Source organism: Balaenoptera physalus, assembly GCF_965194825.1.
Source record: "Balaenoptera physalus genome assembly, chromosome: 15".
Classification (NCBI taxonomy): domain Eukaryota; kingdom Metazoa; phylum Chordata; class Mammalia; order Artiodactyla; family Balaenopteridae; genus Balaenoptera; species Balaenoptera physalus.
In genome coordinates this window covers 37,148,442-37,158,825 of record NC_138894.1, presented here as the reverse complement: position 1 = coordinate 37,158,825, position 10,384 = coordinate 37,148,442, and the positions used below count along the sequence as shown (strand labels likewise).

General features: G+C 37.6%; 1 protein-coding gene across 11 annotated transcripts in view; it reads left to right on the top strand.

Annotated features, from left to right (window-relative positions):
• The first annotated feature begins 331 nt into the window (after window positions 1-331).
• Window positions 332-10,384, top strand: part of ZNF638 (zinc finger protein 638) — an 88,669-nt gene continuing 78,616 nt past the window's right edge. For 7 of the 11 annotated variants that reach the window (XR_014253679.1, XR_014253680.1, XR_014253681.1 and 4 more), the window contains exon 1: window positions 332-471. The gene's annotated coding sequence lies outside the window, so the exon portion shown is untranslated. The remainder of the gene's footprint in view (window positions 472-10,384) is intronic. The other 4 variants (XM_082425967.1, XM_082425974.1, XM_082425970.1 and 1 more) reach the window with 3 other exon arrangements.

Genomic DNA, 10,384 nt, shown 5'->3' with positions numbered 1-10,384 from the left:
AGGCAGGCGAAATCTTAACCATACAAAGCATTACGATATCCAATGCCAGATGAATACTATGTATTTTAATGTATTATTGAAGGCAAAAATGATCAGGGAAGACTTCATGGAGCTGAGACAATGCAGGTCCTACATATGCGCATGATTTGAACAGGACAATACAGGACAGGCACAGAACAGGCAGAGGCGCTGATACCGGTGCCCGAGTTTTGCCGGGCAGGCCTGCAACGCCACACGAGAGAGCGCCCCCTTCCGGAACCGAGTTCCTCGTGCCCCTTTCTCGTGCCTCCGGGCGAGCGCGGTGCCGGCGGTACGCAGGCGCCGCGAGCAGCTGAGGGCTCGCAAAGGCTCGACAGGAGCGCATGCGTGCGGCTCTTTGGAGGCGGTAGCTTCTTCGGCGTCGAGACTGGAGGCTGAGTCTAAACTGTGTGGGGCGCAAATGGGATCCGGCTGTTAGTCGGGTAGGCATAGGTAGGACGGCTGCCTTGTGGGGAGCAGGGGGCTGGAAGGCGGGAGCCCGTAGCGTGGAGGTCCTGAGCCTTTGCTTTGCAATCCGGGCCGACTATTGTATCTGTGTCGCAGCGGCTGCGCACAAAATGGCGGCGGGCTGACGGCGGGGGCGGGAGGAGGTTGGGGGACCCCCGGGATGGGAAGGGAGCTCGGCTGCCTCGCCACCGCGTCGTTTCACCGCACTGCCCCCGGAGGGCCGGGTCGGGGCCCGTGCTAGGACCCTACTTCAGGAAGAGCCGCCTGACGCCGTTTGCACTGGGCGGAGGAAGGAAAACAGCCCTTTGGCAAGGCCGTGGCGGCCCCTTCCCCATCCGCGCAGGGCCTGCCGAGAGCGCACCAGGCCTGACAGCCGGAGGAAGCGGTGGTGAGGGAGCATCGCGGAGGGAGTAACCATTCCCGTCGGGCCTGGAAGAGAGGCGGCGGAGCTCGAGCTGAGCCCTTTGGCGAGCGATATTGTGCAAGAAGCGTGGAGAGAAGAGCGTATTTGTGTTTGGGGCTGGGGAAGGGGGAGTTGGGGTTAAGAGGGAATCTACGATCCAGCGGCTTTTGCTGGTCGGGGTTTCCTCTGCCTGCCTTGTGCGGGCCTGAAAGCAAAGAGAGTGTCACCTCTGTGCGGGATACCGAGGGCTCGTGAACTGCTCCGATACTTATTTGCAAATTACTCAGAGGAATCCAGAATGCGGATCGTTAGTGATTTAGTTTTGCGTGATTCCTAGCTTGGGCCCCGTTCTGTTCAAGGTGGGGGGAGAATGTGTACCACACACAAGAATCCTGGAGGACATCTGAAACAGATCTTTTGTTGTTTGGGATAAGTGTGAATAAGGGAGACATATTATTACAAGATCTTTAGTTGAAGTAGACAACGAAGGCTACCTCAAGCTATTTTCTCTTAATTTAAAAATTTGCTCTGAGGCAAAATTTGGGGGGAAAGTAATATTTTAATCTGAAGGAGTTCTGAAGAAAAATTTGTTAGCAGGATCCGGCGACTTATGTTGATTCAAATTCTTTTTCTAACCAGCTTTGGAATTGTGCACAAAAAATTTTTTTTCTTTATTTGTTGTAAAGGCTTAACTCATTTTTCAAGGATGTTTGCTGGCTCAGATTTGCAATTAAAATTGATAACCTGAAAAACAATTTACAAAAAAAGTGAGTTTAATGAAGTTTATACAGAAAAATGAACGCATAATTTACATTATTTCAACATAGCTTTAAATATTGTTGATGATTAGGTATTCTAGACTTAGTGGGCTTATGTTGCATTCTTTTTCCTTTTGACAGCATTTCATATACACTTTATATTCTCATACTCGGTGATATACACTTAAATAATCCTGTGAAATTAACATGTTAATACACAGAAATAATGCTGGGCCTTCTTGATTGTGTTGGAACCAAGTGAGGGTAAAGATAAAACAGTTGGAAGAAACCACAGAATCTCGTTCGTTTTTATTAACTAGTTTTCATGTCACACATATCTATTACCTTGAGTAGTGGTTGTATTTTAGTTTTGTAATCTCTTGTATTTTGTTATGGAGGGTGTATACAGCATATACTCAGGTTTAAAAAAATACTTCTTACAATCAGTGATCACTTTGTACTTCACGGCTGTCTTAAAAATTTTCTCTTGGGTGCTCTTAGGAAGGTGATCTCTGGAAATGTTTTTTATGTAGTGAAAGAAAATGAGAGACAAACAGTTTAGTGGAAAGAGAATATAGGCTTTGGAATCAGAAGATCTGGCTTCGAATCCCTGTTTTCCTCTTACTGTATGAGTGAGATTTGGGGTAAGTTACTTTAGTCTTTCTGAACTTTTGTTTCCGTATCTGTAAAATGGTGATAATACTACTTCCTGCTTGGGATTATTGTGAGGATTAAGTTAGAAAAGGTATAAAAAGCCCCTGTCCTTTGGCACGTAGTAGGTACTTAATAAATGTTAGCTGTTACTATTGTTGCAAGTTTTTAAGTGCTTAGGCAGCATCTTTTAATAGAAAATTGCAACCTGTGGATACTACCTCTTAATTAAAAAGAAGAGGCTTAAAGGAATTTAGGTTAAATTGATAGAATTTTGGAGCTGAAAGATCATATAATCTTTCATTAAAATATTTTGTTCATCTGTTGATATAAACTTATCAAAATATATTGTATCCATTTATTTATATGATTGTTATGTTCATCTTTGTATCTGTCCCAGTGCCTGGTATGTATTAGATGCTCACACGTTGAGTGAACGAACTCAGGTGGTGGTTGCCACAGTCTGGATAAGAACACAGGCCCTTGGGAGTCCAAATCGTGCTCTTTCTACTGTGACTTAATGTATACTGGTCAAGGTTTGGAAAATATCTGTCCAAATAATTAATAAAGTGCTTTATATACTGAGAAACAGGGCTTCCAGTATGGGTACCCAGTAATATATTTTGGGCTGTTGCGCAAGGAAACAAGCTACTGAATGTTGAAATGTGGTGGTTTAGAGATCCTCCAAACTGAAAGTAATTATACTTGTGGCTAAAGCCAATAAGCCCTCTTTGTATCCAACTTTACTTACTCTTTCATTGCTTCAGCTTTATTTACTGTAGTCTGAAATTTGTGATTGAAATGAAAATGGAAAGAAGATAGGTATATGGAAAATAAGAGAATAATGGAAAGGAAGAAATAATGGTAGGGAAAAGGTGAGATACAGAAATAAAACACAGCTCTTATGATCAGTGAGGATCAAGGGTAACGGGCTTTGTATTGAAAAGAAATGTTCAGGGAGTATAGGAGAAGGGGTTTTAAGGTGCATATATTTTGATGTTTTCTTAGTGCTTACCTTGGGGTGTGTACATTTTGGATTATTTTTCTACTCTTTTGAGCCCCTTAAATAACAAAGTATATTTATTGTTACAGTCATTCTTAAGTTTTCATACTTTTTTCTTGCCTTATTTCCGCAGTCTTCATTTTATTAATCTTGCAACTGATTTCCTTGTTGTCCTTGCTAATGAGTGAATGTTGCCAACTTTCTATTCTTTTGAATTTCTTCACTTAAAAAAAATTTTTTTTTTATTAGGGAAAATTTTAAAGATACACAAAAGCAGAGGGTATTTTATAATGATTCACCTATCACCCAGCTTCAACAATTATAAGCTAATGGTCAATCTTGTCTCTACCCTCCATCCTGTTATTTTTAAGCAAATCCCATAACATATCATTCATCAATTTATAGTTCAGAATTTTTCTCCAAAATATTTAGGAAAAAACATGCATATCACACCTAAAGTAATAATAGTTCCTTAATATCAGAGATTCGGTCAGTATTCAAATCTCCCTAATTGTTTCTTATACACCACACACGTGTCTGTGTATACATGTATTAATTTAATTTCTATTTCTACTACTATATTGAAATTTTCAGAAATTACCCACGTCTTAGTAAAAGGAACAAACAACTACCTGCTTCTTAGGTAAAGCATTTTGTTTACTGTCTAACATTTTTTGAGCATCTGCTGCATGTCAGAGGGTATAATTTTAATCATTCTTCACATCAACATTCTGTGCCGTTATACTGAGTCTTGGGTTAATCAGCTTGCTGAGGCTCACATTTTTAGCAAGCAACAGGATCAGAATTAAAGCACTGAGTCCAGGGTCTAAGTTCTTAAAAAACACTATGCTATGTTAGTGTTAAATTTTACTTATGGGAGTTACCCAATTTTGCATGAAGTCACTTGCTGGCACCCCTTGTAGCGGGTGGATATCTTCAGATCAGTGGAAATTTCCCCAAAGATGAGATTATTATGGATTGCATAATGGGCTGACTAACAGTCAATAGTTAGGGAGTGAACATGTTACAGAAGAATAGCCAAATCCGAAAATGTGCTTAGGACTGATGCTCTTTATCATTGCCAGCTTTTTGTCTGTTGCCATACTTGCTTATAGTCCTTTTTTGACCTAGTACTAAGGTGTTAGATAGCCTGGTATTGGGTCATTTACTATTTGAATGAATTAAAGTGCTGGCTGACAGGGGAATTCCCTATTTCCCTTCCCTTTATCGTTTTGCGTGCTTGCACGCACGCACACACACGCACCCTTATTTTTTTCCTGAACTGTCTTGAGAGTAAGTTGCATGTATTGTGCTCCTTTACCCTTTATTAGTTTACTAATTAGTGTAATAGTTTATTTCCTAAGAATAGGATGTTTTCTTTTGTAGTCATAGTGCCGTTATCAATCTCAGTAAATTTAACATTGATAAAATTTTTTACCATATTCTGATTTTGTCAGTTGACCCAATAATGTTTCTTATAGCAGTTTTTTCCCCCCTCCAGTACAGGATCGGTCTAGGATTAGGTAATTGCATTTAGTTGTCATGTTTCTTTAGTCTTCCTTGCTTTGGAATATTTCTATAGTCTTTTAATCTTTTTGTGAAATTGCCATTTTCGAAGAATACTATTCGCTTTCTTTTTTTTTTTTAATAGAACATTTTTCATTTTGGATTTTTTTGATGTGTCTTCTTGAATAGATTCAAATTATGCATCCCTGGAGAGAAAAATCAAATTGCTTTGTTCCCCCATGGTATCAGATCTGGAGGTGCAGGAAGTCCATCTGCCCCTCATGGATAATATGTTGTTTGATCACATGTTTGGTCAAAATGTTTGAGGTTTTTTCTCCCTTGAACTACTTGATCTGTGGAGAGATATTTTAAGACCATGCAAATGTCCTATTCCTCGTCAAAATTTCACTCAGGATTTAACATGCATAGATGATTCTTGCCTGAACCAATCTTTACATTATTGTGATGGTTATAAAATGATTTTCCAACTTAGCATTTCCTCTACATTTACAGTGATTGATTGGTGTGGCGTTATGGACTCCTGGTTTTCTCAGTGGTTACTGTCCAGTTCTTTCTTGCTTTATCTTATTCCATATATATATCTTGTTTTCCACAGTGAGAACCCTGGTTCCCAGCACTATCAAAACATTTACTTATATGCCCAGTCCCATGATATATCTAAGGTAATTTAAGAATAGCTTCATCCATACCACTGCCAAAAAAAAAAGCAAAAAAAAACCAGACTACTAAAAAGGGTAAGAGTTTGTTTGTAGTTCTCAGTTTTCTCCCAGCTCCACCAAAACTGAGGGTGTTATAGATCAAATAGTGGGTTCATAAATTACTTGTTTTTAGTTTAGTTTAGTTTTCTTTTTCACCTTCAGTGAGTTATGGTATTCATTTGAAAGATGAATTAGTTTGCTTTCAGTTTTAGCTTTTTTCCTTCTTCCCATCCTTGATTTAATTTTTTTTAAAATTTAGTTTGTTAACATGCTTCTGAAAGTCAAAATTATATAGTAAGACATACTCCATGAAATATGGTTCCCATTTATTTCCTTTGAGTCCTGTTTTCTGTGTTATCCTACCGATATTTCTTTTTGTAACCATAAGCAGATGCATGTGTTTTCTCATTTCCATTTTTTATATAAAGTAACATTATATATGTTCTTTTGTACTTTGTAAAGACTTTAAGGCATTTGGCATTTTAAGGCATTTGGTCGGATAATTTTGGTATGCTTAATTGAAGATTTTGGAAACCCATTTTAGGCAGATGGGAACATTTTCTGGCTCATGCACTTCATGAAAGAAGTGAACAACCAAATGGCAGGAAGGGTAGGGATGCAGTTTGACTTCAAGAACAATTGGAACTGGGTAGTGAATGTCTTCAGTACTATATTTACCTCTTGGTCCTGCTTACCTATTATACTGGCTTTCCTTTTTTCAGTATTCGTGCTTTCTCACTAAGGCAGTGAGTATGCTGTCAACAGCATTTTGACAACAGAATTTTATCAGTGTTCACCATTTTTCTCATTTCTAGTTTAAAAAAAAAATCCCAGAAAAGATTTCTTTATTCCAAGTTGGATCTAGTAGTTTTTCTTGGACTAACGTGTTGTATTTGTTGAGGGTAGCAAAGTAATAAGCACGACCACCAATGAACATCTCAGGGGGGCATCATTTACTGTGGGAATACAGTGTTGTCTGTAGAGACCCATTTATGTATGCAGTATACATATTCCTGAAAAAGAAAAAAGCATCTGATTATACTCAAATACCCTGTTTATCAAAAAAGTTGTTTTCCTGGAAATAATAGCTTTTAAATCATTGCTATATAAGGTTGTTAATGGTGATCTGTTCCTAGTATTGTGCATTATTAGCAAGTTGATCTTCCATTTTCTTTCAGATCTGAAATCATGATGGTTACCAATCCTTCCAGGTAGCAGTGAAGTTTGATGATGCCCTTCATGATAAAAACAATGTTTCTAGTTTTCTGCTTATTTTTTTCTTTCTGTTTCTTTGACAGTTTCATTGAGGTGTACCACGTTTTGGCATTTTTAACATCCAGCATGGTACTCGTGGCACCTTCAGAATTATGACTTGCGTACCCTTTGTGAGACATGAGGGATAAAACTAAAGGTAGAAAAGAGTTGGCTGAGTGGATCTACCTATATACTAAAGGAGATTAGAAGATTGAGTACCAGTCAAACTGAGAAAAGCACGGAATGACGTGTACTCTTGTATTAACTGGCCAGTGTAATACTTGCATTCTTAGGTGTGAAAGTAGATATTATATATTTTGAAACAAACATTTGCTCTAACACAGGGTATCAAATGAAGTATGTGGGTATATACCTAGAAAATAATGTTAATTGTAGTTTTCCCTTCGTGGTAAGATTATAGAAAACTTTTAATTCTTTTCTGCTTGTCAAGAGGATGATTTTTCTTTCTTTTGGGGGAGGGTGTTAATGAACATGTATTGCCTTTTTTAATAATTAGAAAAAACAAAGCTACAAAATTTAAATTTTATATATCTAGAATACAGCATGGAAAGAACACCAAGAGGAGTCACAGGTTCTATTTGTGACCTTGCCACTTAGTTCTAAGGCTTTACTTAACCTGTAAACTTGGATTCACTTGCTTACTGGGTTGTTGCAAGGCTCAGATGAGATAACGGATATCAAATTGCTTTTTAAACCGTGAAGTGCTATAAAGTTCAAGTATGGGGTTTCATAAGTCTTTTCATTATGAATCTAATGGAGCCATTATGATCTGGCTGACTAATTTTTGATGATGCTTTTATATTTTTAGATTTCAGATTTCTTTATGAATATCTGTAAAGAAAATTAAGGATTCCCTTCCATCTGAAAGACTATCAAAATAGCAGGTAGTGGACATCTCAGAAATATCTCATGGGATATCATGGCGATTTTTAAAAAAATCTGTTAAGCCATTTCTTCATGTCTGCCTCAAGAACTCAGTTTCTACTAGATGCTTCTAAAAGAATTTTTATGGTTGACATTTTATTGAATATTTCATTTCTTTTCAGAGTGGCATATTTTCGTTCTTGATAGGACATAGAAGAGTTTTTAACTGCTACTTGTCAAAATAATAATCCTTCAGGAGTTCAGAATGTTTTGTGACCATTAAATATCCTGTTTTTGAAAACCATTAAATATAGGAAAATAAAATGTTGATTGAAAATAGCAAATAGCGTAGTTCATACAATAAAGTTTGGTGTACCCTCTTCCCCTTCCCATCCATGTATGTATGCACATACACAAAACTAGAAGAAATTACATCAAAATGTTAGTTCAGTGTTGGTAATGGTTTTACTGGTAAGCGTTTCATTTACTATTTATTGTTTTCTTTAACAAACATCTGTTATATCATCAGGAATAAAAATTTATTTTAAAGGGTAAGTGTTATTTAATTGCAGTTGTGTTCAGAGGAGTTAATAATTAAGAACTCAGATCCCAACTCAGATTTTTCCAAGTTAGTTTAATGATTTGATGTGTTGGCTCTCTGTAAATTCCATTAGGTGAATGAACCTCTTTATGGCCAGAACTCCCAGAGTTAAGTGAAGAAGGCTTTATAATTGTTGTCTTTATTTGTTCAGTTGTCTTCCAGGTGTTAATGCCAAATTTACCCTTGTCTTCCTGGTTCTTGTTTTTTTTTTTTTAAAGGAAGCAAGTTTTTTGTTTTTTTTAAAATTTATTTATTTTTTATTTATTTTTATGGCTGTGTTGGGTCTTCATTTCTGTGTGAGGGCTTTCTCTAGTTGTGGCAAGCGGGGGCCACCCTTCATCGCGGTGCGCGGGCCTCTCACTGTCGTGGCCTCTCTTGTTGCGGAGCACAGGCTCCAGACGCGCAGGCTCAGTAATTGTGGCTCAACGGGCCTAGTTGCTCTGCGGCATGTGGGATCTTCCCAGACCAGGGCTCGAACCCGTGTCCCCTGCATTGGCAGGCAGACTCTCAACCACTGCGCCACCAGGGAAGCCCTCTTGTTTCTTATCACATTGTTTTTAGGTTATATCAGTTTCATTCTCAAAAGACTGAGGGTTTATTTTCTTTGGTGTGGCATAACCTAATTCTTAATCAGCGGTTTCATATCAAGAGTCCTTTGCTTGTTTTGCTTAATTTTACTTTTTTCATCTCACAAATAGTTTAACTTTTTTCCACACAGAGAAAGAGTGAAATATGAAACTGTTTAATAACTAATAAGTCAGTTGAGTCAGGTGGGAAGGAATGATGTAGGGGAAAATGAACTAAAATGAGATTTTAGATTTAATCTGCGTGTTATTTGTACATTGCCTGTTAATCATAGCAAATTAGATGATTTTGGCTTTTGTTAGACTTTGGTGTGATAATATTAAATTAGATTGAGAAGTATGAAGTTACGTTGGTTTTATACTCTCCCACCCTCTTTTTTTGTTTTGTTAAAAATGTCATACTTAATATTTAGCACTTTAATTTTTTATTTTGGTAATGTTCAAACACGTAAAAAAGTAGAGAGGAAAGGTGATAAATCCTTTTGGACCCGTCACTCAGCTTCCACAACAAATATTTTTGCCAGTTGTGCTTCATCTAACTTCTCACTCACCAAACCCCACCCCTCACTCCCGCCGACATGCACTCTTTGTTTTCTAGATTATTTTAATGAAAATCCCAAATTCATCATTTCACTTGCTAGGTACTTGAGTCAACATTTGATTCTTTAAATGCCAGTGCATCAACGAATCTATGTGGATAACTGTAGATTTTCAGTTTATAACAGCCAAGGAAAAAGTGTTAACGTTAGACTGGAGTGTACTATTGTGTAGCTGGGAAGCTTGCCTTTTTCTGATCATTTTGCATTTTGAGTTTTTTTTTTTTTTTAAGATATTGACATTATTAGGAATTAATTGCTTCAAAACACTTTTATAAAGCACAGCTGGCTTTTTGGATTGCTTTTACTTTTGGGCTTCCAGAGCACCTATTGTGTTGTAGTTCTTCCAGGATAGGTTTTGTGTTCAAGAGATTTAACTCTATTCTTCTGAATCTGTTAAGATAGAAAGAGATTGTATGTGAATAGAGACAGAAATTATTTTTATGATTTCTGCTTTTACTCATCTCTTACCCTTTTTGCCCCCCTAAATTTAGCTACCGTCTGCTTTGCAGAGGCAGAGATTAAAAGGTATTGATGCTTAGGAGTGAGATTTGTCTGCCTGAAAGACCCCTGCTCAGTGGAATGAGGGGAGGGAGAGTGAAACTAACATTTATTGGGCAGCTCCTTTGTTAGACAGTGTACATGTTTGTATTTCATCTTAGTCATTAATAGTAATCCATAGAGGAAGATACTTTCCTTTTTTACAGATGAGGAAACTGATGCTCTGGAGATTAAGTAGCTTGCCCAAAATCTTAATAGTAAATGGTGACTCTGGTAGAATTCAAACCCTTCTCATCTGACATATAGAGATAATTACTAGCTTAGAAATGAATTTGAACATTGCATGTATTACTGCATTTATTAGATTAATAGCTTAATGTGTGCCATAGGAGATGATCAAAGAGATTCTTGTGGGGTGGGACTTGGAAACAATCTTG